Below are 27,542 nucleotides of genomic sequence, written 5' to 3' on the forward strand. Positions count from 1 at the left end.
CTGATGAAATTCAGCAAAATCTCATTTCGCCTATTGTGACTGAAAAAGAATGAACAACATTCTGGTGTGTCAAAAATTGCAGTCAAGACACTTCTGCCTTTTAGCTCATTGTCCAGAATGCTTCTGCCAGACTATTCCTCAACCTACTACGGCACTGCCACATAACCCAACACCTGCAGACACTACACTCACTCCCCTTTGAGAAGAGAATCACTTTCAAGCTTCCCATCCATGCCCACAAAGCACTCCACAACACCAAACCAGCCTAAATTAACCCCTGCCTCTCGTTCCACGCACCCCAAAGATCCCTCTGCTCAGCCCAGCTCTCCCTTGCAACTGTGCCGCGCTTCAAGAAGACCAGGACAGGAGTCTGTTCCTTCTACTTTGACAAATCACTGTGAACATCCAGGAGCTGCGTACCCCCTCCCCCCTATTGTGCCTTGAGACTCTCCCGGGTGAGTTGCTGTGCTTGATAAACCCTTGATTTATTGATTAATCGTATTTATGTAAGATTGGGTTCTCAGCACTGGCAGTATTAAAGGCGAAGTACCGATCAAGACTTGTAGTAGAGCACAGGCTGAGGATGGCAGTAGCTAGAACACATCCACAGACTGACCGTCTCACTGGGGAAAAACAGGCACACCCATCACACTAGTTCAGAAAGGTGTTATCATCCAAATGAGTCAAATTATGTTTTGTTTGTTTGTGAAAAATAAAGTATAGTGCCATTTGTGCATTTTTAGGCAATTCGTTTTGGGAGATTTTGTATTTGAGCTGTGTAGTAAGCCTCTGACACAGAACCACAGTCACCCACAAACCTTTGGTTTGCTAAACAGTGTTTAATACTATTTCCCCACCATAAAATGATTTGCCCTTGGAATTTGGGGCACTTTTGGTTGTTGATAATGAAGAGTACCAAGTTCTAGAATTTTTTGTCAGGAAGGGGGTCCTTACACCTACATTTTTTGACAGGGGGGTCTCGGCATCAAAAAGATGGAAGACCTCTGCCCTAGACCCTAATCAGTACATGCCCAGTAAAAGCTCCTCTATGGCACGTATACATGGGCTGCAGAACCAACCACCTTCTCTGTCTACACGCTACACATGATGGCACTTGCTACAGGACCAATTCATGTGCATGCAGAGTATGTTTTGCAGAACCATGATTCTGTTCTGGGCACTTGGTGTGGGGAGTGTGTGTCTGCCTTTCTGTAAGACTCCACTGTCTACGGAGTACTCACATTCATTGCGTGTTACCGAGTGCTTTGAAGTGGCTGTATGGTAGTATTGGCACTACATAAAACCAGCGGGTAATTTGTAAAAATAAAATACGTGCCGGGGCTCTCATCAGGACCATTTCTTCTATTAGCGCCACCTAAAACAGAACCAGCTACTAACCATGGAAACGCAGAGAGGATGTGGCGTAATGGCCAGCGCTGTCGACTTTTTGGAGCTAGGGAGCCAGGTTCGAAACTGGGCGTCAGCTTGACATCCTGTGATTCTTGACAAATCACTTAAACTCCCTGGGTCTACCACAAATGAAGGTGTTCTTAAATGGTGTTCCTAAAAAGTGCAGGTGTTGATGATTAATTGCTGGTGCTCAGCACCCGAAACCACCAGCTCAAATTAAGCACTGTATAAAAATATATCATCAATGGAACAGACATTGCATGGGAGCTGGTTCCAGCCATCAATGGGAAAATGGGCAGCTCTTCCTTCTGAGAGCTGCCTCCTTGTGGAAGCTTCCAGCTGTTGGGTGTCGACCCTAATATTTGGATAGACCTGAAGTGCACTAAGAGGATATTAGAGAACACGGCTGGACTGCTGTGCGCGCGTGACTGCTTTTTGTGCTGAAACCGACGCGGCCAGCAAGCTAGGCTGCTCCAGGGGAAAATAAATGCTGTCAAAGTTTCTGATTTTGCTGCCGGCAGCAGAACATTTGCGCGCGTTTTGTATTTATTTCATGATGGTGCCACAGACGATATTGCTAAAATGGAACGCATAAAGACTTGGGAATGATGTAAGCAGGTCAGACGGGATTTTTGAAAGCCGCGCAGCACAGTACTAAAGCTGACACCCTCAGCCATAAATGAAGGCTTTGATGCCGATATTTTGTTCATGTTTTCAGTATGAATTAATAATGAATGTCTACGGGCTTTGCAGTCCTCAGTCTCCCCCTTTTGTGATGCCATTTTTTCCTGCTTATTTCTCCACAAGACTTTTTTTCTCACTCACTTTCTCTCTCGAGTACTCGAGGCCATTGCCCCGAGCAAGGCCTCTTTTTCTGCTGCAAACGCTGCCAGAGAGAGTGGGTGATGGGAGGGGGTGGGGTGGGGGGGGGGGGGGTCGGAGCACACCTGCGCTCTGGTCCTGCAGGGGTGCTCTTTCTATGACAGTTATGCTGCCAGATTCAGTCAGTATAGGTGTTAGCTGACTCCACGGTGACTGGCAGATGAAGTAGGTTTGCAGGTGTCCATATCCTTTAGGGCTCCATCGCACCTGGCCAGGTCTCCAAGCCTCTTGACAGGGCTGCTTCCTCAACCAGGCGGAGATACTTCCGGGGCCACGAGCAAAGAGAACCATTAATGGCACTCAAGAGGAAAACTGCAATATAATGCATTAGATCTAATAAGGAGAGACACGCAAGTCTAGGACCTCGATGGGGGATGGGCAGCGTCAGGGTGTATGTCTAATATTACAGATATGTGTCCACAAAACCTCGGACATGTTTTGACGTAGGCGGTAGGATGTAGGGCTGTTGCTGCCTGTGCTGTGGGAATCACTCGGCCCGCCCCACAACCACCGGTGAGAATGTAATTAGAGGGTGCCGCCATGCACAGCATAAATGTCCTGGACAAGAGTAATAATAAAGTGACCCCAACATATAGGGAAAAAAACAAATGCTGTGTGACGAAACAAGATGCCCATCCTGACAGGCTAGGGCCTGTAGGGAACGTCAATCCCATATTATCCACATGAGAAAACATCGGCCACATTCCGTGACACAAAACAAGCCCCCCAGTCAGTGCGCATACACATTGGGAACCCCTGTGGTAGGTAACAGGTAACCCCTGGGCAGGGTGCATTGGAGGTAAAAGGCAGAACATAAACTGAGGTGTGTGTTGTGTTCTGACAGTGAAAAACTCTCCATTTAGTTTTTCACTGCAGAAAGGCCATTCTGCCCATAGGTCAGATTGGAGAGGCTGGGTGTTGTGTTTGTTAGTCTAGTTTCCTGCCAGTTTATAATGAAGGGGTTACGTTTGGTATGTATGGACTCACAGTGTCATAATGCATATTTCTGTGAAGGTGGTTTTGTCACTGTGTTTATAAACCACTATTTTAGAAAGTGGCTGAGTTCTGTACTCTGAGCATTTCTGTGTGTCTCTGAAATGTGGATTGTCTGTCTGGAACTGAAAGGTGAGAGGAGATGGGAGAGGTCTTGAGCCAGGGAGGGATTGAGTTGACACCAGGCTGCCCTGCATCTGGACAGTACGGGGAGGAGAAGCCCAAGAGGTGAAAAGGCCTGAGCACATTCAAACTTCAAAGACGTTAAGAGGTATAACTATGAGAGCTGAAGCCCCTGAACAGGGGAATGAAAAATATATGGATTGAGACTGAAAAGGATTGGACCCATTCTGTGGTCAAGAGGTACCTCTGCTAAAGAAGGAACAACTGAAGAGACTGCTGTGGAGAGACCAATCCTTGCTTCGTGATCTGGGGCTGGTCTGCAGTTTGCTGTTCTAACTAAGAAAGAGTCTGTTGGGACTGTGCTTGGAGGCTCTGGGTCCCACTGCTTGGAGAAGACTGTGCTTTGTGCTGTGTCTTGTAACCCCCAAGGATCCGAGGTGAGCTGGCTCTCTGTTTGGAAACACAGGAACATAAAAGTTTCTAGAGAAGACTCTCAGATATGCTGTGGGTGCATGTGCTCTTTCTAGCCTGAGACCTTCGCAAGTGGTGCCCTGTGATCTTGGGCACCGGGTGTTTCAAGTGAAACTCTGACACGCTGGGAGCATGTTGTGGTGCAGCCCGGGTGTTGGTGAGGAGCACCTGGGCCTCATGTGCACCAAAGGAAGAAGCGAGACTCGCTCGGACGTGCAGTGAGCATTGACGAGGTGCAGCCAGGGCGTTGGTGAGGAGCACCTGAACATTGTGTGCACCAATGGAAGAAGTGAGACTCGGACGTGCTGGGTGCATGTCGTGGTGTAGCCCACGTGTCGGTGAAGAGCACTGGGGCCTCGTAGGTACCAAAAGAAGAAGTGAGTCTCTGACATGCACGGGTGCGTGTCGTGGTGCCGCCAGGGCGTTAGGGAAGAGCGCCTGGACATCTTGTACACCGGGAGAAGAGATGAGACTCGGACGCCCAAGTGTGCGTGTTGTGGTGTAGCCAGGGTGTCGGTGAAGAGCGCCTGGACATTGTGTTCACCGGGAGAAGAGGAAAGGCTCGAACGCGCAGGGTGCGTGTTGAGGTGCAAGCGGAGCGTTGGTGAAGATCACCGGATCGTCGTGAGCACCAAAGAAGAGGCAAGTCTCGGGCGTGCGGTGTGCGTTTCGAAGTGCAACCTGAAGGTGCTGGTGAGGGGTGCTGGGTTTAATGTCTCCACAGTACTGAGGGCGGGTCTTGGTGTGGACTAATACAACCGTTGTTGAGGGCCAAGTCATTGGGGCCCTCGTAGTCAATCAGTAGCGACCCGGACCGGCAGCCACAGAAGAACTGAGCCGCCGGCCCGAGTCGGCCACGAACCATGACACAGTTCTGGATCAAGGCCCAAGTCGCTGATGTCGGGGAGGAGAGTGGGATCGCGCCCCACCCAGGTAACGTGGATCAACACCTGGGGTGGGGTGCGGGCCCGGAGGGACACTCTTTTTGCCTCCCGCTTCAGTCAGCTGCACGAGCCGTTACTTCGGCTCGGATCCTGGCCCGTGCTGACCCAAGACGGGGCAGTACTGGGGCCAGAGTGGGAAGCAGTACTTTTTGTGTCATCATTTGATCCTTAACGGGGGCACTGTTAACGGAGCACGTAAAACTGTTGTATTACACTTTGCAATATTGCTGCTAACGAACTGTCATATGACGCCTGCCCTCATTTGTGCCTGACAATAACTGCGTTATTTCTCCCTTGCATATTACCTGATTTTAACATGGCGTATTGCATTGCATTATTTCTTCAGTGCACAGTATCTGAGTTTAACGTGGCACAGTGTATTATTTCTTCATTGCATCATATAGGATTGTAGCAGGAAGCATTTATTTATTTCCTTCCTTGTACAGGGCATGCTGGTGGTGATGCACATTACATTATTCCTTCAATTGCAAAGTACATGACCGTGGCGCTACGTATGGCATTGTTTCTCAGTTGCACAGTATACGAGAATATCATTACGTATTGCAGTATTGTTTCCTTTTGCAGCCTGTGTGATTCTAGCAATACCACTTGCCTAACATTTTGGGAAACAGAAGTGAGCTTATCTGTTGGTTAGAAGTGGTGGTTGGGATTAGAACCTACCAACTCAACAGAAAGAATAATACCCATTCTTATATGTTGATTTTGTATTGTGTGGTCGTATCGTATAATTTTATCAATACTCATGTGGAGTCTATTTGTGATGACATCATGGGGTTACTGTGAGTGTGGTTGCACATACTGAACACTCAAGCCTTGGAGATAAGCCTGGCTGCTCGTGCCAAGCTACTAAGGGGGTGAGCAGGGCTATCTCAGACGGTGTCCTTACTTAGCCTAATTTTGAAGCGAGAGGTCTGTTTATTCCAGGAGAGGTGTGGTACCAGAATAAGAGTTAAGAGGTAAGGTTGTGGGCAGAGGGGTTAAGGAGTAACTACCAGAGCCAGTGATTCCTCTTCTGAGGGGGTAAATGTAGTTACCACTTTCAGCAGGAGGGGTGCCGTCTGTAAAATCCTCCCAACATGGCCATGGGAGGCAGTGCAAATAATAATTGAGTGAGAGAAAATCAAGAGCTGGTGTCTGAGCAGAAGGCATGATGTTTCAAAGATGGTGGGGCTTACCTGCTCTCAGCAGCAATGCAGTTATGTGAGTTCAAAGGGTACCATACAGGGCGGGCTGGTGCTTTGGAGGGCTACTGTTAGCACATGCAAAACAAACCAATACCAGGTGTACAACAGAAGAGTGTGTCAGACCGAGAGAAGGGTATGTAGATATTTCACCTTGACAGAAAGATAGACTAGAGGGAATGACGATCTTGCACACAGAAGTCAACAGAGAAAGAAGAATGACATGAATACTAAAGTTCCCCCCAAGAAACCCCATAATATTTACTTCACTTTGATTGGTAAAGAGACTAGTCCTGCATAAATGTGAAGATCCCCTCATTGTGGAAATGTGTCAGGTTGAAGCCAATGTGGGCAAGTGAGTGCTAAGGCAGATGTTGATTTTTAGAATGTTTGAACTTACAGAGATGTGTTACTTGTGTTGGCCAGAGACCAAAAGGTTTATTGCGAATAGAATTCCACAAGGCATCCTCAAACCTAAAAAACTAGGAGTGGCAGCAGATGGCAGATTGTTTTTGAGAGCGAAAATATGAAATGCCACTTTAGGGACCTTAAAAATGCAGCTGAAATAGCAGAGAAAGGTAAATGACAGTGTTGTGTCCTGTGGAGTTTCCGAAACCACATACGGCAAAGAGGGACACTCTGCAAGAGCACGAGGCGTAGAACGCCATATCCAAACTGGACGTTTGTGGATGAGATGCCCCGAGGTACAATTGGGGTGAAGACAGAGGACCTAGTACTGTGAAGAGTATACGATTGATTAAAAAATATATGTCTTTTCTCCATCTTGTGTATTACCTCTGTTAAGGGGCACAGGCTCCTGCTAGCAAGTTGTGTATTTGATTACTTTCAAAATAATAAAAAGAAAATAAAAAGAAAATCACGTTTAAATTGGTCACAAAGGGATAATGAGGCGTGAGGTCCAGCATGATGGAATCAGCTGTTGAAGTTCAGACGACAAATGAACATTAAATCCAGATGCACCAAGGGACAGCAGATGAGATAATGCTTCATATCAGTTCAGGGTTTATTGGTGCTCTTAGGCCTGGTTTCATATCAGTGCAGCCTCTCTCTGGGGCAGGAGCTGGGAGCCACGCAAGCCATTTCCAGGAAGAACCTTGTTCGCAAAACATTGTGTGTGTGAAGGGATTTTAGTGAATGATGAGCCAACACGCTGAGATTTGTTATTCTGTGCCTTGTCCAATTTCATATAATTACTGATTTGCCACATAATCTGCTGATTTCAGAAAAACTGAATGTTTCCAGTTGAGAATACAAAAGCTCCATACTTTCCAAATATCTTACTAGAATGGAGAATGGTTTTTTTTAGGTCGAGCTGGTGTAAGCAGTGCGAAGCACTGCGTCCAGCGAAGCATCTTTTGTTACTCACTTCCTGGGAATGTGAGACAGGGGATGGGCACGCGCAAGCCCTTGGCGTTTTCACCTCGTGGGCACGCACACCCTGCCCAGCGCCATGCACATCTCCTGTCCCACATTCACAGCAAGTCAGCCTCTCGCCTCTCTCAATCGCGCGCGCACACACACAGCCACACTCACCACACTCACGCATGCACACACACACATACACACACGCATGCACACACACGCAGGCACACACACACACACGCACGCACACACAGACACTGCATACACACACGCCGCCCCCTCCCCCTACAACTAAGCCCCACCCGCCCCACTCACCGGGCTACAGGCTCCATCACGCGGGCCTTCCCTCACTTGCACCGGCGACCTCTGCTCCTCCTACGTGCCTACAGCGTTTCACAGCCTCCCCTGGGGCGGGACTTCCGCCTTCTGCTCTTCTCGTCCAGTCACTTTGTGGGCGCGGGCTTCCCACAGAAGGCGGAAGTCCCGTCCCAGTGGAGGCTGTGAAACGCTGTAGGAGGCATACAAGTGCTGGACTCTCTGGGATAACAAATCGGGCGCTCCCGCTTTACATCCCCGTGTACCAAGTCCTCTTGTTGTACAACTCGTTTGGTTGTAGTGAGTTTTGTGCTCGCAGGCTGCAACTTCGGGGCAAGTTGTCGTGGCCTCCCGTCTGGTGAAGTTGGGAACGGGGTATTAAAGGTGACTCACACCCTCGTCGGGGCTTGGGGCCAATGCAGTCACAGGCTGGTATGACGGGCAAGAATTGGCGGCATTGAGTAAATAAAGGGATTCGACACGGAGGAGGGTAGGAATTCCTTTATTTTAAGTACAAGTGGAGGTCATCTCTCCTGGGGGAGATGAATAATTAGTTTAAATACCTCTTCTCCAAGCTGTTTATATGCGCAGCCGATACCGGAGTGTGTGGTGTTATCGACATCGGCAGGAGAGACCTCAGCATTTGTATTAGATCGGCGAGGCAAGGCAGATGTTGCCTGCTGGAATGCTCAAGCGGCCGACTTGAAACAGCAGGCGATGGGTTTGAATCCAGGCACAGTAAATTTCGCAAGCCTGGACCAGATTAGGCCTGAACTTTTGGACTTGATTTTAGACTGCTGCCGGTAGATTGGTGTAAGCACGACGCTTTATGAGGTGTTTACACGACAATGAATAACCCCTGGGGCGGGGGCGGCATGGAGGATACACACGTTAAACACAGCCCATCCCTAAAATCGTCCAGGTGTCGCTGTTGTTTGGGGTCTTGCGTCGGGTTTTGTAACGGTGAGTGTGTGGGTGCTGGTGCTCCCCCCCTCGTGTTTCCTTTGGGTTTGTGTCTCCTGGCTGGGGTGCGACTCATCCCCCCTGCACACTGCAAGCCCAGAGTTGCAGGGCCAAACTTCACACGCGATAAAAGCACACCCTGTAGCCCACCGCGCGGGAGGCGCCCGAGCATGTGCCCAGGTCAAGACTGTGCTCGGTCATCCCTCTTGGCCTTTCAGTCTAGCACCCTTGACATCGAGAAGGCGTTCACTACTAAAGGTATTGTGAATTTTGTGATCCTATTAAATCTCTGCCTCTGGTGTTTTTCCGCCAAAGCTTTATTGTCTGTAACATGGGCAAAAAGAAGGTTGTTTTTTGGGGTCCCGACAGCCCCCCTAGCCCCGCCCGCACTCATGCACGTTTCAAACTAAATTAGACTGGCTCACCCTTGAGAATCTTGTTATTCAAGCTGCCGGCTATTCATTTTAAGTCTATTACGTTAATGTCCATCTCTTTCCTCGTCAGCTCACGTAGGGTTCCTAAAAGCGAACAGCACAATTTAAGAAGGAAGAACCAGTGCCAATACCCACCATTCGCATTAGTGTTTTGAATGGCCTCCCTCTTCCCCATACTCCATATCATCCAAAATACGGTCTATAGTCTGCGAGTGTCAAATGAACAATTCCCAGGTGTCTCTAGAAGGACCATGCACTTATTTTACTGTCAAGCCACCCTACCCAGTCCAGGACAGGATGTGGCTAAAAGTCTGGGTGAACACAAGAACTCTCTATTTCGTTTCTTTCTTTTAAAGGGATACCGACCCTCCATTAATGATACCACAGTCTTATTGATTGTGTATAAAACAGTTTTCTAAGAAGACTCTGCACACCATTGTTGTCTTAGGAAAGGTCTCCTTTCTGTAGTGTGAGACGTCTCTGTTCCTCCTGCGGCCAGTGGAGGTCTGACTTCAAGGGGATCTTGTATCACTATAGGGAGCACGGACGTTTAAAAGGGTCCCCCATTATTAAAGTCAATGGGTTAGCTAGAAACGATTCTCCAGTATTTTCCTGTGTCCCTTTTAGCATCTGTCCCCAGAATCCTGTTTATTTGGGACCTGACCAGCTAACACACAGTCTGTTTTTTTTTCTCCACAACCATTAAAGCAAACCTCTCAATTCGCCACAATAACTTGCTTTACATAATGGAGGGGCAGAGATTACGGTTTTCTCTCAACGCTGCGTGTTGCTCAATTGTTTATCCCCTGTCATTTCCAGTAGAATCGTATAGATCCTCAACAGTGGTGCCTTGTGACTTTTAGGATTTTGCATTTTTTAATATTTTTGTTGTTGCAGTTATCTATAGCGCCAACTCAGCCCACTTGTTATATGAAACAGGCAGAGATAGGGCCACATGTATCAAAATTAGGAATTGCGATTACCTAATTGGGATTTTCAATGAATCAAGTGGGGGAATCTGAAAGGACAGTTTTGTTACATGGTTCCCTTCCAGTACAAAGCCTGTGCTTTAGAGTTCACACACACTCCTGCATTATGACGCAAGGGTGTGTTCATTGGTACGTGACAGCCTAAAGTGCGCCAGTGCTGGAGGGTGGAAAACATGCACCACTAATTACATATGGTGCAGTGTTCTCTCTCTTCCTTTGAAGCTAGGAAACACGGCAACTTTGGTTGCTGCCTCATTGGGTCAGCTAATTGGTAAATATTTATCTGGAGCTCAGTGGTTCTCTCAATCAAATGAATGGTACTCATCTTATCAACTATTGGTGGATGAAAGGCTGTGTCGGCCCAGCATTGGATGACAGCTAACGGAATTGTTGTCTTTGGACCGACAGTGATAGAACTGAACGTCTGCCCCCTGAGGAATGAAGGCTTTGGTATGGTTTCCATCCTTCATCTGTGGCAGGGCCCTGGGTCCCACCAATGGAAAATATCATGGATAATAAAAGGCAGGAATACTCCTTCTGCCATCCCTCGCGTCTTTCATGTTTGAGTCCCGCAGTCGCGCGGGAGACGCAGCAAAAAGGCTTCTTTTCGTTGTTTTCACCGGGCGCCAGCAAAGCCAGTATTGATCGAGGGCCTGATGTATTGAAGATGGCGCGAGCCGCCGCGCGCAGTCCCGGGAGTACAGTACATTCTGCGGCGCGAGATGCAGCATGTCTGTCAGTGCGGCAGCCCCGCCCCCACCCCCAGGACAGAGCTGCCTCGGGCTCAGCTTTAGAGAGCGGAGGGGAGGCTGAGACATGACATGCCTGGTGCACTATTGATACCCATTAGTGGCTGAATCGTACCAGGTGAAACCAGAAACCCTGGATTCATCGCGCCTCCCTCGCTTAACCAAATTGTGGGCTCTTAAGTAGATGTTTTATTTTTTCACCATCATATATGAAAGCACCTTCGAATACCTGCGTTCGGGATACCGGCTGTACGAAAACCTATTGACTATGATTTAATATACTATAACAATGCTCTATCTGTAAGCATCTGGGTCCAGGTAGAGGCTTCGCATGACAACTGTCTTGCATCTTATTACATGTGGCACTGTTGCCAGGCTGGGGCAGGAATGGTTCTAAGCTCACGTTTAAAAACTATCGCTTTTCACAAGTTCTTCGCAGTAGTGTTTAATGTCACGTATTAATGCCAACGTTTTTCCACATGTTAAAAAATGCACTTTAAAAAAATTCTGAAGAGCCTTTATCATACTATACTTAATCTTTGGTGTATGATTTTGATTTACATGGCAGTCTTTTTCTGGGCTCGGTCCATGCACGGGCTCTAAGTCTAACAGCCCAGGCAGGCCCTTGGCTCGGCTCCACTTGCCCTGTTATATTATTTGTTCGCCTACCTCCAGAATTGAAAGCTGTTACAATCCATTGTATAACTAGTCTAGTTGACCTTTTCAATCCATTTCCGGTCAAAATATCGGGTGCTGGGTCATGGGCAATCAGTCCCGTTGATCAGAAACCATGTTCAAACTATTCTCGTGCTACAGAATGAAAGAGCTAGGAGGGCCTCGGAGCGCGGTATTCTTTACCGTATTTCATCAATAGCACCTGCAAGCGCAGGACACACTGGGAAGGGTTCGCGCCCGGCAGTACAAAGAGAGTGCATCAAAAAGTACCACAAGGGACAGCGTCAGCGCCAGAGAGAAATACATAATTCATTCACGAACAGTACTCAGAGGGCCCGCTGGTGACCAGAGATTACAATCTGACATGGCTGTGGACGTGTAACGCGTGGTCAATCAGAAGAAAATAGCAGTATCGACAGAAACGGCCTTTAATTGGACATAAAAAAACGCAACTGCGTCAAAATGCAAATGTGAATGAAGCGCGACAGTCTGTTCCCATCAATTGTACCAGAAGCAGCAGAACACGAAAGGTACTCGTCATCCCCAATGCTGGTGCCTGCAGCATCACACGAAGGGTACTCGTCAGTCCCCAATACTGGTACCTGCAGCATCACATGAAGGGTACTCGTCAGTCCCCAATACTGGTACCTGCAGCATCACATGAAGGGTACTCGTCAGTCCCCAATACTGGTACCTGCAGCATCACACCAAGGGTACTCGTCAGTCCCCAATACTGGTGCCTGCAGCATCACACGAAGGGTACTCGTCAGTCCCCAATACTGGTGCCTGCAGCATCACATGAAGGGTACTCGTCAGTCCCCAATACTGGTACCTGCAGGATCACACGAAGGGTACTCGTCAGTCCCCAATACTGGTGCCTGCAGCATCACACGAAGGGTACTCGCCAGTCCCCAATACTGGTACCTGCAGGATCACACGAAGGGTACTCGTCAGTCCCCAATACTGGTGCCTGCAGCATCACACGAAGGGTACTCGCCAGTCCCCAATACTGGTACCTGCAGCATCACACGAAGGGTACTCGTCATCCCCAATGCTGGTGCCTGCAGCATCACACGAAGGGTACTCGTCAGTCCCCAATACTGGTACCTGCAGCATCACATGAAGGGTACTCGTCAGTCCCCAATACTGGTACCTGCAGCATCACACCAAGGGTACTCGTCAGTCCCCAATACTGGTGCCTGCAGCATCACACGAAGGGTACTCGCCAGTCCCCAATACTGGTACCTGCAACATCACACGAAGGGTACTCATCAGTCCCCAATACTGATACCTGCAGCATCACATGAAAGGTACTCGTCAGTCCTCATATCTGGTACCTGCAGTATCACATGAAGGGTACTCACCAGTCCCCAATACTGGTACTTGCAGCATCACATGAAGAATACTCGTCAGTCCCTAATACTGGTACCTGCAGTATCACATGAAGGGTACTCGTCAGTCCCCAATACTGGTAACTGCAGCATCACATGAACAGTACTCATCAGTCCCCAATACTGATACCTGCAGCATCACATGAAAGGTACTCGTCAGTCCTCATATCTGGTAGCTGCAGCATCACATGAAGGGTACTCATCAGTCCCCAATACTGGTACTTGCAGCATCACATGAAGAATACTCGTCAGTCTCTAATACTGGTACCTGCAGTATCACATGAAGGGTACACGTCAGTCTCTAATACTGGTACCTGCAGTATCACATGAAGGGTACTCATCAGTCCCCAATACTGGTACTTGCAGCATCACATGAAGAATACTCGTCAGTCCCTAATACTGATACCTGCAGTATCACATGAAAGGTACTCGTCAGTCCCCATATCTGGTACCTGCAGTAGCACATCAAGAACACACGTCATTCCCCACTACGGTGCCAGGAGCAGGACAGAAAGGGACCTTTTGAAGTTTCAGAGTGAGGTTCAAGGGTTCTCTTCCTGGACGTGATTGCTTTAAATAAACCGTTGGGGAGGCTATTCTCGAGGTATTGAACCTTTTATACCTCACTTTCTAAGCATTACTTGGGTGTGAAAAAGCCCTGGTCTGACAAACACTGTTGGCAAAACACGTTTCGGCTGTTCAGTATCTTTTAATGTACTTCACTTTACAAAGAAAAATGGACTTATGAAAATACATAAAATGCATAAATAAAGGAACACATTGGAAATTATTACCTGGTATTGAGAATGATATCTGTGAATGTAGGAACATTGTGAAATAGAGGAGGCAGTCTCACACCCAAGTAATACATAAAGGGAACTTGTCAGTCCCAAATAACGGCCTTTGTTGCAGCGCATGAAGTGTGCTCTTCAGTCCAAAATACCGATAAATGCAGCATCACCTTTCAGTCCTCACTACCAGTACCTGCAGCAGCACATGAAGTGTACTAGTCAATCCCTATTATTGGTAATTTCAGCAGCACATGAAGAGTACCTTCCATTCCCCAATCCTGGTACCCGCAGCAGCACATGAACTGTGCTAATCAGTCCCAATACTGTAATCTGAAGCAGCATAGTATGTGCACCTTTCAGTCCCCAGTAATTGGTACCTGTAGCAGTTGATAGATTACCATGGTGCTCTTTAATTTGTAGGCGTGCATTATAATCACGAGTATTTCGCACCTGCATATCTTTGTCATGTCATGTTAACATTTGGTTATTAGAGTGTATAATGTAATAACGTGTAAAGAGAAGTAATAGAGATATTTCTGACAATGTGGAAGAATTAACATTGTAATCTATTTAGTGAAGTTTTAATGTTTCCATCTAAAAAGTAACCAATGAGGAATTAATTTGTTGCTACGTAATGCATTGATTTACACGTGCACAGTGACAATGCTCATGTATACTTGTGATTAATAAAGTTTCATTTTGATTCTTATGTTAGCCAAATTTGTACGCCTCATGTGTATTTTCTGTGGCTCTCCAGACTAGTTGTTCGTAATGTTCATGTGCATGCAGAATCTTTTCTTTCTCATGTTTCTGTTGCCGGTGGATAACCTCGTCTTTGTTAGTTAGAATAGCATTTTTGTTTTAGGAGTTAGGCTTATGTAGGAGAGGATACATTTGAACAAGCAGTACTGATAATGTTGGATAGTGTTCTTTCTCACTGGAAAAGGCCTGGGAATCAAGGTAATCGATACAGTGCTGGGAGCATCACAACCGCCTGGAAAGTTACCTATGAGGATGTGTCTTGCTGGATGGGATGATCGCGTGATGTGACAATGGGTGTGTCCTAGGATTTTGGTGTTGGGGTTAGGGCCAGAGTCCGGGGACTTCTGGGGAGATCTGCCGAGAGGAAGGAGCATCTTAGAATGAGCTCTGTAGCTTTATGCTACTTGACCCAATAAATGTGAGTGTACTTCTTAGAAGTCGTGATGCGCTGACACTTTTTTTTTTTAACTTGCCTGGGAAATGCTAAGTAGGGATGTCACTTTAGTGGTAGTGTAAGGAAAAACGGATGCTTTTTACTTATGAAGCTCCAATAAAGAAGACTCTCGATGTAGGCACAGTTATATTCTGCATCCTGATTCTAGAACTGGTCATTCTTTGTATGCTGCAAAGAATCAACTTTGCCCATAGGTTTGGCTTTGTATTAGTTCCGATGCATTTCTACACCCTCATCTTAAGGTGTTTTTATGTCCAGTAGTTCTTTGCTTTGTTATAAACAAACTAAACTTTGAATCAGGAGTCAGTGATTCTTCAGAGGCATGGTTCATTGAAATTGTGATATAAGAATTGGTGAAAGATATTTTTTCCCTCTACACTTGTAAGCATGAACCAACGATCCGTTGACCGGGGGTTCCAGAGTAAATCTAGAATGTGGAGCCCAGCCCCATCACAGTACATAGAGAGTACCCTTCAGTCCCCAGTACTGGTACCTGGAGCACCTTGTTTGAGGTCACCTCAGAAGATGAAGGCAATGAAGTCAAGGATAATGGAGCGCCATAGTCCGCAATGGTGCTGCCAAGTTGTTGCGTGATCCGGTAGGGTGGTAGATGAGCGTGACACTCAGGGTGTCGTTGATGGTGATTAGGAGTTTGAAGGTCGAGTGTTCTATATTGCTGGTGGTGCTTTCCAAGGTGGTGGAGCATTAGATAGATTCTTTGACTGATAGCAATTTTGCTGCAGGGTCTATTTGTCCTGTCCGGTCTTACAGCCTTGTATTTGAGGGGGATTGCAGCAGCAATTAAGGGGTTAGACGAGAGAGACCAAGCTTAAGTCTGGAAGAGCAGGTCCGGGGCGCATTCATGTAGCAGATCCCACATTTTGGAAGCAAGTTTAGTGAGGGAGTGAGTGTTCAGAATGCAGGACAGAGAGGGGAGTGGTGTAGTGGAGTCTGGTATGTGTGGTCATGTGTGTTGAGTGTGTTAGGTGTGGGTGGGAATGAGGTGGGTGCAGAAGCATGCATGTGAAATGGCAGGTGGCACAGGAGAATGCACGTTCAGTGCTGGGCGGTAAGGTGCGGCAGAATCGCTGAAAGATGCCAATGGTGTTCAGGCCATGGAGTGTCACAATGGAGTAGTGACAGGGGATGTGTGGTAGGAAAATCAGGGGTCTTGGCACTGATAATGGGTGGGGTGCAGGCGGGGCATGGACAGGTGCAAGGGGGCATGCCTCCAGTGCACTAGTAGCATGTCCGTTGCATTCATCCCCTGCTCATTCATTCTGCAGCCTCCATGGAGAATATAGTAATTTAGGGTTCACCAATGCTGTAGCATGGTTTTCTTCAGGATTTTACTCAGTATTGACAGCAGGGTGATTCAACACCAGTTGTTACAGTCGGCTAATGCTCCCTTTTTGGAATATTGACAATTATGCCTTGATTCCAGTCATCTGGTACTTACTTTCCCTCCCAAATCAATGTGAACAGTGTTTGTAGGATCTTGGCTGATGCTTCAGGGTCTGCTTTGAACATTTCTGCATTCAGGTTATCTTGGCCAGGAGCTTTTCAATTCTTAGGAGATCGGATGGCAATGGCAATTTGTTCTTTTCATTGTGAAACGGTGTTCACATCCAAGTTTGTCTCTGCTTCTTTGATGTCCACTTTGCTTGTTGGTACTTGTCTGTTCAAGTATACTTTCCCATGATAGGCAGGGCTGAATGCTGCATGAGATTTACCATTGACTATCTTCGTTATCTTGGAGACCTTTCCTTGGTCTCCTATTGGCTGCCTTCTCTGCTTCTCTGGCAAATGTATCCATGTACACCCACGTGTCTGCTCTTGTCATTCTTTTGACTGCTCTGTTTTCTTCTATGTACTGTTGCTTGTACTTCTGCAACTCTCACAGTTGGCCTCCATGAGTTTTTCTTTGTTGCTGCCCACCTGTCTTGAATAGCTTGCCACGTGTTTTGACATATCCATACTTTTTTATTCCTTGTCTTGCTCCCCAGGCATGTGTCATTTCTCTTCACATATATTGAAGATACCTGTTCCCATTTCTTTTTGACTGCATCTGCAGATAGCTCAGACGGATGTTCCATGTCAGACAGGTGTTAGATCGTGTTTTTGATATGTAAGACAAATGTCTTCCCGGTCTTTCAATTTTGCCACATCGAAGTGCTGTCATACTTATGTTTTGCGTTCTGTTTTTCTGAGATCACTGTTGATATCCGCTCCCCTCCCCACGGTGACATGTTGCAGTGAGCGCCTTCAGATACTGTGCACCTTTAGCAATAACATATCAATAAGAAGCACCAAACTCAATCGCTACATAACATTGTGCCTATTATGTTTGCCTCAAATTATTCCTACATATAATTATCCAAATAACCCATTTGTTTTTTTGTATTGCACACCATTTGACTACAGTGGTCTTACCTGGCTTGCGCGCCTGTGTTCATGTGCCTGTGTTTTGGCTGGGGTAGTGCCTCTGGGCAGTCTTGTACCAGGTGGCTAGCTCCTAACAGTCACAGTTTGCTTTGATTGCGTGTTTGGCTGCATAGTTGGGAGTATATCGACCAGTTACCAACTGATACAAGTTAATGAAGGACATACTCCTTGGCAACACCTGTAATTTACAGCACTCTGTAAGGACAAAATCGACTGCGGTGTAAACAATCATCGGGTACTAACAGTTGTGATTTGTTGTCTTCTATCAAACATTCTGTAGCAAAATGTCTCCACATTTAACTCCCGCCCTTGCTCCTGTCCTCTTTTGCCATAACCTGCGCACTCTGCCCCACTCCCGCAGTGAAATACACATAACACTTCTTACTTCCCTTCCCGCCAAGAAAGCCACTACACCCTTCTTCGTGGTGGTCATTTGTTGGCCGCAGTTTATTAAGGGTTACAAGGAAACAGGTATTACTTGCATTTGCATGTTATGTCATATACATTTCCTTGCCAATGTCTCTTACCCCTTTTGGGGCGGTTTTTCTGTAGGTTGGATTTCCTTGCGCTTCCTCAGCGCGGGAAGGGGATATTCGTTGTCCCAGAGTTAGGCTGCCTCGCTACCTTTCGGACCTTGTTGTGCCCTGCCATCCGGCGGGGGCTGGGCTGCGAGCGCCGTCTCTGCATATTCCCCCTTCCCTTCGTCGCATGTCGCCCAGCCGTGAGGCATCCCAGAGCCGCTGTCCTTAGGCCATCTCACCCAGCCGTGCGGCATCTGAAGGTGAGTGGACCTATTCTGGCGCACCGCTCTCCGGTGTGCCTCCGTACCAACCGTTCTCCGCGTAGCCCTTCGCGAAGCTCTTTCCCCTCTTTCAGCCCTGCGACAATGCTGATCCCTTGGTGTGGGTGGGTGGGACAAAAGTTCCTTCGCGCCGTGCTGCTCCCCCCGCTCCTGTGCATAGGAGTATTACTGGGGGGAGCGCGCTTATATGCCCCCCATCCGGTATGTCTCCACCTGGGGAAACCCCCCCATTGGGGGGTTTGAATATCGCCTGCCCCCCCCATTGGTTGGCGCGCGGCGGCGGAAGCAAGGCGCCAGGGGGGGGGGGCGGGGGGGGGCAGCCCGGCCCTTCCGGGGTCCCCTGCTTGCCCGGAGACCCCGTTTTCCCGCATTTTTCCTTTTTGTTCCCGGGCCGTCTTCCCCCTTTGTTGCCCCTTCGGGGGCTCGCCGCATGGTTATGGCGACGGCTCCCTAGCCCCTACGGGGGTCCGCCTCTGCAGTAACCTGCGCACTCTGCCCCACTCCCGCAGTGAAATACACATAACACTTCTTACTTCCCTTCCCGCCAAGAAAGCCACTACACCCTTCTTCGTGGTGGTCATTTGTTGGCCGCAGTTTATTAAGGGTTACAAGGAAACAGGTATTACTTGCATTTGCATGTTATGTCATATACATTTCCTTGCCAATGTCTCTTACCCCTTTTGGGGCGGTTTTTCTGTAGGTTGGATTTCCTTGCGCTTCCTCAGCGCGGGAAGGGGATATTCGTTGTCCCAGAGTTAGGCTGCCTCGCTACCTTTCGGACCTTGTTGTGCCCTGCCATCCGGCGGGGGCTGGGCTGCGAGCGCCGTCTCTGCATATTCCCCCTTCCCTTCGTCGCATGTCGCCCAGCCGTGAGGCATCCCAGAGCCGCTGTCCTTAGGCCATCTCACCCAGCCGTGCGGCATCTGAAGGTGAGTGGACCTATTCTGGCGCACCGCTCTCCGGTGTGCCTCCGTACCAACCGTTCTCCGCGTAGCCCTTCGCGGGGTGCTGCCGCTAGCAAGTTGTGCACCAAAAGCCCGCCTCTTGTTGCTCTCCGTGGCGGGGTGCAGCCGCCGAAAGTTCTGCACCAATATCACTGGCCCTGCAGGTGCTGCCCTGCCTCCGTTGCTTGAGCTCTGCTCGTAGGGCCTTTTTGTTCCTCTTTTCGCCACCAGAGGGCGCCCACCGGTTTTCTTGCCTGCTCCCCGGCTGCCTGAGCGGACACTCTTTATCGGCTCTCGATGAGCCGGGCGGTGCTCCGGGAGTCTGGTAAGTCCGGGCGGGCTCCGGGAGTACCGGTCAGTCCGGGGACGTAGGGGGGGGGGCGGCCTCACCTCCTAGTTGGCTGTGCTTGCTGGTGCCGTCGGGTGGGCTCCGGCGCGCACCGTTGCCTTAGCAAGTGGCTCCGGGGCACAACGGGCGACTCCGGTCGTGCTCGCTGGCTCGGAGGCTGCACCTGGTGTTAGGCCACGCCGGGTGGGCTCCGGTCGCGGTCTTCTGGCCCGGGCTACGTGCAGGCAGTCGGTGATAGGCCGCGTCGGGTGGGCTCCGGTCGCGGTCTTCTGGCCCGGGCTACGTGCAGGCAGTCGGTGATAGGCCGCGTCGGGTGGGCTCCGGTCGCGGTCTTCTGATGTAAGGCGCCTGGCGGGCACCGGTCGTGCTCCTATCCGCCCCTCACACCGATGGCCCAGGCTCGGTGCAGGCCGCGTCGGGTGGGCTCCGGTCGCGGTCCTCTGATGTAAGGCGCCTGGCGGGCACCGGTCGTGCTTCTGTCCGCCCCTCACAGCGATGGCCCCTAGCTAGGTGCCGGCCGCGTCGGGTGGGCTCCGGTCGCGGTCGTCTTCGCTCCCAGTGCCGGTGTCTCTTCTCCGGGGGCAGCACGGTCTCCCGTCGTCCGTCGTCGTCTGCCGTGCCCACAAAAGTTCCTTCACGCCGTGCTGCTCCCCCCGCTCCTGTGCATAGGAGTATTACTGGGGGGAGCGCGCTTATATGCCCCCCATCCGGTATGTCTCCACCTGGGGAAACCCCCCCATTGGGGGGTTTGAATATCGCCTGCCCCCCCCATTGGTTGGCGCGCGGCGGCGGAAGCAAGGCGCCAGGGGGGGGGGGGCGGGGGGGGGCAGCCCGGCCCTTCCGGGGTCCCCTGCTTGCCCGGAGACCCCGTTTTCCCGCATTTTTCCTTTTTGTTCCCGGGCCGTCTTCCCCCTTTGTTGCCCCTTCGGGGGCTCGCCGCATGGTTATGGCGACGGCTCCCTAGCCCCTACGGGGGTCCGCCTCTGCAGTTGTCCTGTTATCTTCATCTTCCACTTGTTCCGTTTGTTTCCAAGTTGTTTGTTGCATTAAATGCAGCCTAAGCCTAGTGGGAGTGACACTGTGTTAAACGGCACCTCCTTGATTAGTCCTTTTTCTTCTGCAGGGCTGCATTTCACTCAAAAATAATAATATTTAATTCGGAGAGCCTGCATGCTGTGGTGTCCTTAGCTGCTTCTTCGAGCTGTTAAATAAAGCGGCAGGATGTCTTTCCCGCCTCTTCTTTAGATGCCAGTGACATTGGGACTCATGCCCTATATGCCAGTCTGTTGCCTACTGGGCCCGCCCTCATCTTACTGATGTAATCATCAACAGATACATTTGCTAACTGTGTGAGGTTAGTATGACTGTGTTGGTTTGAAAATGGTGGACTCACCCAGTCCTCTTTCGAATTTGTCTCCTATTGTCATTGCACTGGGTTATGTTATGTGTACATCACTTGACTGTGTTTTGACAGCGTTAAATGATTCCCTGCTATATGGATTCAATATTATTGTTCTTACTTTTATCTAACGGTTGTGTCCTGTGATATTGTGTTTTAATCATAAGTCTTGAATTCGTACCTGTCGTTCCGCGATTATAGAAGTCCTGTGCACAGTGGACCCTCAACTCATTTGCAGAGCAGTCAAATTTATCATGAATTTTGAGAGAAAGAGAGGAACTTTGGCAAAGATCCAATGCATACCCTGAACTTAGACAATTTGTGTAACCGTTCCACCTGTATCTGACTCGGTTTCTTTGAAGTTCGAAGGACATTTTTATTTACGATTTTTTACTCCTAATTATGTATGGAATTCCAGATTCGTTTTTAATACTTCGACATTTTATCTTTTGTAATGGTTTTTATCAACTATACAATAAAGAATTTACAACAATTACCTAAGTCTTGACCACGAAACCTCTGCAGTCTCTTCAGGGCGATACCGAAATATACTTGTGTAATGTGAGTGGGAAGTGTGTCGGTGGAAGTGAGGCTGTTCTAAGTTCATTCACATGATATGAATCAACATTACATATTCCAGAACCCAATAGTTGGTTTTACCTTTTAAAATAGTTGAATGAAGTACAACTTCTGAGTGGACATCTTTGGAGAGATTGCAATCAGCTATTCTGAGTTTGACAAGGCTCCTATCCTTGTGAAAGGTTTGCAGAGCCCTCACTGTGATGGTAGATGAGCTTCGAATTTTGGTAGATGGAAAGACAGTGATATGTTTGCCAGCACCAGGGTGGACCACAGCCTCAGTTCTACCACGTGCCACACATTATTAGATCTCTTCACCTGGGCACCTGGTAAAGTGTTGATATTACATGGCGAACAGAAGGGGAGCTGGAAACCCCTGTACAGAGTAGGTTTCCAGCTCATTGACAGGGGCTCTGCACCTGTATAGTGTCACTTCCTGGATTTGCATCCTCCCGATGGTGGGGGATGCGCTTCGAAATCTTTCATGTTTAGGGAGGAGCCTGCTCAAGGAACAACATGCCCCAAGCCCCACGAAAGACATGGCGTGACAGGAGTGTCCTGTTTTCCATAACATTTAACTATGTATTTTCTTTGTAGAAATACTTTTTACATACATATATACTGACAGATTGGTTTAATGCTATCCATGTATTTATTGAACACGGTGAGCTAATGCCGGCATTTAATATAAATCATTGACCCTTTGTGCTACATGGAAAAGTGGAGATGGTATTCACTCTTGCTGAATTGCACACTTTGTAATCAGGAAACCTGACTCAACTGCCAAATTATCCACTCGACGAACTGAGTAATCTTATGCACATCACTTTATCCCATTACTCCTCATTATCGTTGACTTGACAATCTGAAAGCAACTTGAAGAAATTCACTTCAGGATTTGCGCTGTGCAAAAACGTCACAATGGTTTAATCGACAACGTAGTTCAATCAATAATAACACTTTTGGTCGTACATAAGATTCATAGACAAAGAACAAACGTCTCTTCATTATTTTACTTTTGGCAACTCAGTCAGGACACAGGGTATTATTAAAGGTGCATATTTGGAAATGAGTACCTTTATTAAATGTCACTCAATAGATATCATCTAATATACCAAGATGTAATACTTACAAATGATGAAGAAGACTCTGCAGCATATACTTACATGACTTTGTTGTGTGAATTAGATATCCTTTCTTTAATGTCATGGCCTAGCAGAAAGGCCAAGCGCGACTCCTGTCTTACCTCTGTCTTTGCTCTCGCTCTGAACGGGCTAAATTGCCTACCTAGAACTGTGCTTATGCAATTACAGAATCATGGAGTGACCACTCCAACTTGGCAATCTCTAAATTAAGGCTTCTGTTTATTTATAGCACACGAGTCAACCACCTTTTCTCCCCTTTCCCTTTATGCAGTGCCTCAAGATAGCTGACTAATAAATGCATTACAAAAGGGAATCTGAACAGGGGTAATAATTATGGCAACCCAGTATAATCTTAAAATCAGAATTCTTTTAGCTGTTGAGACATGTAGTAGTGGTTGACCAGATGCTGGTTAGGTAATGTCCAGTGCTTGTGCTAGCTTGCAGGATCGCTCACTCCACTCTCGCCCCAGTTCTGTTACTTATGTTCATTGAACCTGATGCTTTCATTCGTGAAGGTCTGAAGTCAGTCACATGGCACCTGTCCACCAATGGCGTTGTGAGTTTCTTCCTCCCCGCGCGCCAATGTTCCAGAGTCCTTGGCCTGCGCGCTCTATTCCCTGCCATGACGTCAGCCTCCATTGATTGTACAGTGCTGGAGATAAATGCAAGTATTGGAATCTGCCCTGACAGTGAACGTGAGAAGCCTACCGAGTGGGCTGCGCGTGGGAGGACAACAACAGTATCTTACTGCAGAAATACTAGCCGTGTCAAGGGCTCCTTTTGATCTTGTTCCACGGTATAAACAAACCACAGTCCTCTCATTCAACATAGTCTTGAGCTAAGAGAAACCCTCCGCTGATAGATATGTAGATTATTTATAAAGGAGTGCTATAAAATGCTGTATGTGGCTTTCCGGTTACTTCAGAACGCTAACAATAGTGGTAGGATGCAAACCATATTGGCTGTGACCCCTGGTTTGCCCCTTTGTGACTCCTGACACTGCCATTGTGAACCCTGGCACCAGGGGTGGCAAAATAAGTGCCATGAAAAGAACGTAAACACTTTCTTGTTGAGGACCCCTAGTCGAAGTATGTGGGATCGGAGGGGCACGATGTGCCCCATCTTTTTTGATTTATGAAAAACTATTTCCCCTTCTTTTTGTAAAAAGACAACCGCTCCAGGCAGTTATTCTGACTGTTTAAATGCTTCAGCCTAAGTGTCATTCAGGGAGTCCCCTGTGCTGTTGAACCGAAGTCGGGCAGACAGCTAAACAAGTCTTCCTGCCAAGGTGCCTGTTTGCCTGAAAGAAATGCAAATGTGCGCAACCAGTTACTCTGCAAATGTAAAGAGTAGTCTGCAAATGTAAAGGATGCATGGGAGCCAGTACTGGCTTTAGTTGATCAAGTCACTCGAAGCTTTATGATGACGAGGATTTATTCTTTTTGAGTGGTTGAGCAAACAGCTTACAACTGAGCTGTGAAGTGCCTTTTAATTGTAATTGTATTTATATACCGCTTACTACCTCTGATCAGGCATTGAAGAGACAGTTATGTAAACATAAATTGCATTACTTACAGTCTGGGTATTACTAAATCTCTATTTTAGAAGTACTGTTCTATTTTAAAACATGTTGCACATGTTGTAGCCGGCTAGTTTATACTGTGTGTAATGCAAGTTTAACATAATGACTTACATATTCACAGTGCTTTCTGTCACAGGCTGTGACCTCGTAGCACTAAAAATTCACTATTCTCCAGTGCACCAATCAAGATTTAATTCTGTGGTTCTCTTGTTACACACATACCTCTGCAGTGCATTAACTAATGGAGGTTTCATAATGAACTGTATTGCATTTCCCACTAACAACTTTTTTATTTCATTTTCATTTAAGCAGCACGTCATCTCATATGTAACTACCTGATGTGAAAGACCAAAAAAACATAAGAATATTTAACTTTTTTACCCACACCTTTCACCCCTCTCTCACGCTCACTAACCCTGCCTCCATTGCATACAGCATCACAGTTCCCACACTTTTTAATGCACTTTGACCGCTGAGGAGGACTATTTTCTACAGCACTCATGACCTGTAACTGGAACTGGAACTTTAACTTTGGGTTCTATAACATTAACTAACCTCACTGGTGCAGTGGGCACTCCTGTCATTAAATAGATACATGAAATAAAACACATTTGTACAGAAGATGTTCCTGTGCTTCATTATTGCAATTTCATGAAAACTTATTTTTGACAAAACCATCACCTTTGTTTTACAAATAAATATGCATAAAAATAAATGAACAATAAGGGATAATTAAATCCAATAGAGTAGCTCATATTCAATTTAAGGCAGAAACACAAACAAGTAGCAAAACTGTGCTTGGATTTTTAAATCTACTTACAAGTGTAGTTAGCTGCACTACTTTATGATGTATATATGGCCTTTCCGTCTTACCTGTTGCATCACCTGCAGCTCGTCTAATTTTAAAGGTTCTGGCGTGCCTGTCAGGTTCTGCCTACTTGACAAACTTCATTTGCTGCCCATTGCTTACCAAATCAAGTTCAAGGCACTAACTTTCGCCTGTAGAGTCTTTGAGCAGAAGGGCCTCTTGTATCTAAGAACAAGGGTTAAAGCCTCCTGCCAGTCCAGATCCTTGAGGTCTAATGATCTAAAGCTAGTGCAAAGGCCTAGGATCCTTAAGGCTAGAAGGTGGGGAGGAGGAACCTTTGTGTTTCTTACTGCCATACTTTGGATCTCGCTACCCACTGCTCTGAGTTTAGCTTACCCTGAATTTGTTTTTCGTTGAAACCTGAAGACATTTCTTTTTAAAGTTTAGTTTGGGGATTTTACTGTGGTCTAGATCAGTTTCAGAACCTTGCCGCTAGTGCCTGGACACTTCCTCGGAAGATGATGCACGCTTTAAAAAACATACTATATTGTATTGTATTATGAAGTTCACAAATACAGGTTAGACTCTGCATACAAAGCTGTGCCTGGCACAGGTTTCCAAGGGGATTCCTCTGGATATCACCTGATTTCCAAGTTTAAAATCTTTTCCCATTATACAGAGTTCTCTGTAGCAGAGAACTCTACATAGTGGAAATGGTTCTCCCTGTGTAAATACACATTTTTGTTGCAATGACATGAAGATAGATTTTCCTTTGACGCAATCCCTTCTCCTACACCCTTGCCAACATACAACCCTTTCCATGCTACAAAGATGTATGTTAGGTGGTTGTGAGTGCACAACAAACGCACTTATGTATGGGCATCAGCCGCGGCCGGTAGTGGGAGTACCGGCCGGACGGTGACGTGGGGAGGGGGAGGGGCAGGGTGGGGGGTGGTAATGTATGGATTCCGGACCGTAACAGGTAAGTAAACATAAAAATAAATAAAACGAATTTCGTTGCCCGCACTGCATCGCATTTGGTGATGCAGTACGCGCAACGAAATTCATTTTATTTATTTTTATGTTTCCTTACCTGTTAAGGTCCGAAATCCATACATTACTACCCCCCACTCTGCCCCTTCCCCTCCCCGCGTCACCGCTCGGCCGGTACTCCCACTACCGGCCGCGGCTGATGGGCATTCACAACATTTCATGACAAACCACGGCTTATAGAGCACAGGAACGCTCATACTCCCATGCCATTCCTGACTGAGTTTTTTGGATGCAAAGAACCCCGCACTCGTGGCCAAGATCTCAGCATCTGTAAAAAGGTTTATTCTTGGCATGAATTCTTTAGTTAATTCCAGACAGGCATAATTGAGGGACATTCAGTTGTGGCGCTATGTTTACAACTTAAATTAGCTTTGTGAATAGAAAATGAGTACAGGTGGACATAACTACTGTTTATACATCCTATCAACTCTCCATGTGAATTATCAATACATTTCTCATTGAGTATCCTCTAGGGCAGAGCTCTTCAAACTGTAGGGCGCGCCCCCCTGAATGCCAGCCATCTTTACAAATGCTATCATTCTGCAAAGGCCCAGACATGGTTTATGCAGAACTTTATATGAACTTGTAAAAACCTTAACATGCTTAACTTTGCTTACTTTAATAATCAGTCAGTGGTCCTTAGGGCAGCTGTAGAAGGCATTTTAAAATGGTTTGTTCTAACATGTTCTGTTTAAAGCGTGTAATGATAACAGGAAGAAAAATATGCTTCCACATGGCTAAAAACAACAAAATATGTTATATTTTTTGTTTTTTTCACCATGGCAGCAATTGCATATAAAAAAATGCACACACCTTGAATGAAAAATAAATGCAAATTAAACTGTTTGGTGGGAAGTGCACTCTTTACATTATGAAATAATAATTGGTTAATGTGATCACTGCAGATGTCTGTTTGTGAGACCAGATAGTCACAGAATGTAATTCTGTTTGGCGCAGTGCAGAACAGTCACTTGTGTATTTATAGTGATATAAGGTCCCAGTAAGTAACAGAAAGCACTGTGGATATTTAAATTATTATTTTAAAATGGTATTATACACTGTATGTGATAGGCTACCACACAATGATTTACTGTATATGATAAAACAAGTATTTTCCAAGAACATTTATTAGTAATAGTTAACTAGTGTACCAAGTGAAGACGTTTTTCGTAAGCCTTAAAAGGGCACTCACCAAATCTCAGCATCCTTACATAATATCTAAAAAAATATTAAATGTTTGTCATCATGATACTTCAAGTAAACGAGGGCCATAAGAGTCTAGAAGGTCGGATGGGTGACCTGTTTACTGGCTTGCTGGGCAAACAGCCGGCTTTAAGCCCGAATGCCCACTCTCCTACAGAACCCCATCCTGTTACAGGTCCCCATCCTGACATCCTCTCATTGGATCAGATTATCCATCTTATGAATTCCTTGATCCATCCAGTCCTACAATGTGTAAAGGGTTTGTCAGAGAGGTTAGATAGTTTTGAACAAACCACCAGGGA

At 47.1% G+C, this 27,542-nt stretch overlaps 1 protein-coding gene across 3 annotated transcripts in view; it reads left to right on the forward strand.

The window, feature by feature from the left end:
- Positions 1–27,542, forward strand: part of MAP2 (microtubule associated protein 2) — a 1,143,712-nt gene that overhangs the window by 86,512 nt on the left and 1,029,658 nt on the right. The window lies entirely within an intron of this gene.

The sequence above is a fragment of the Lissotriton helveticus genome, chromosome 3_1 (assembly GCF_964261635.1).
Source record: "Lissotriton helveticus chromosome 3_1, aLisHel1.1, whole genome shotgun sequence".
Lineage (NCBI taxonomy): Eukaryota > Metazoa > Chordata > Amphibia > Caudata > Salamandridae > Lissotriton > Lissotriton helveticus.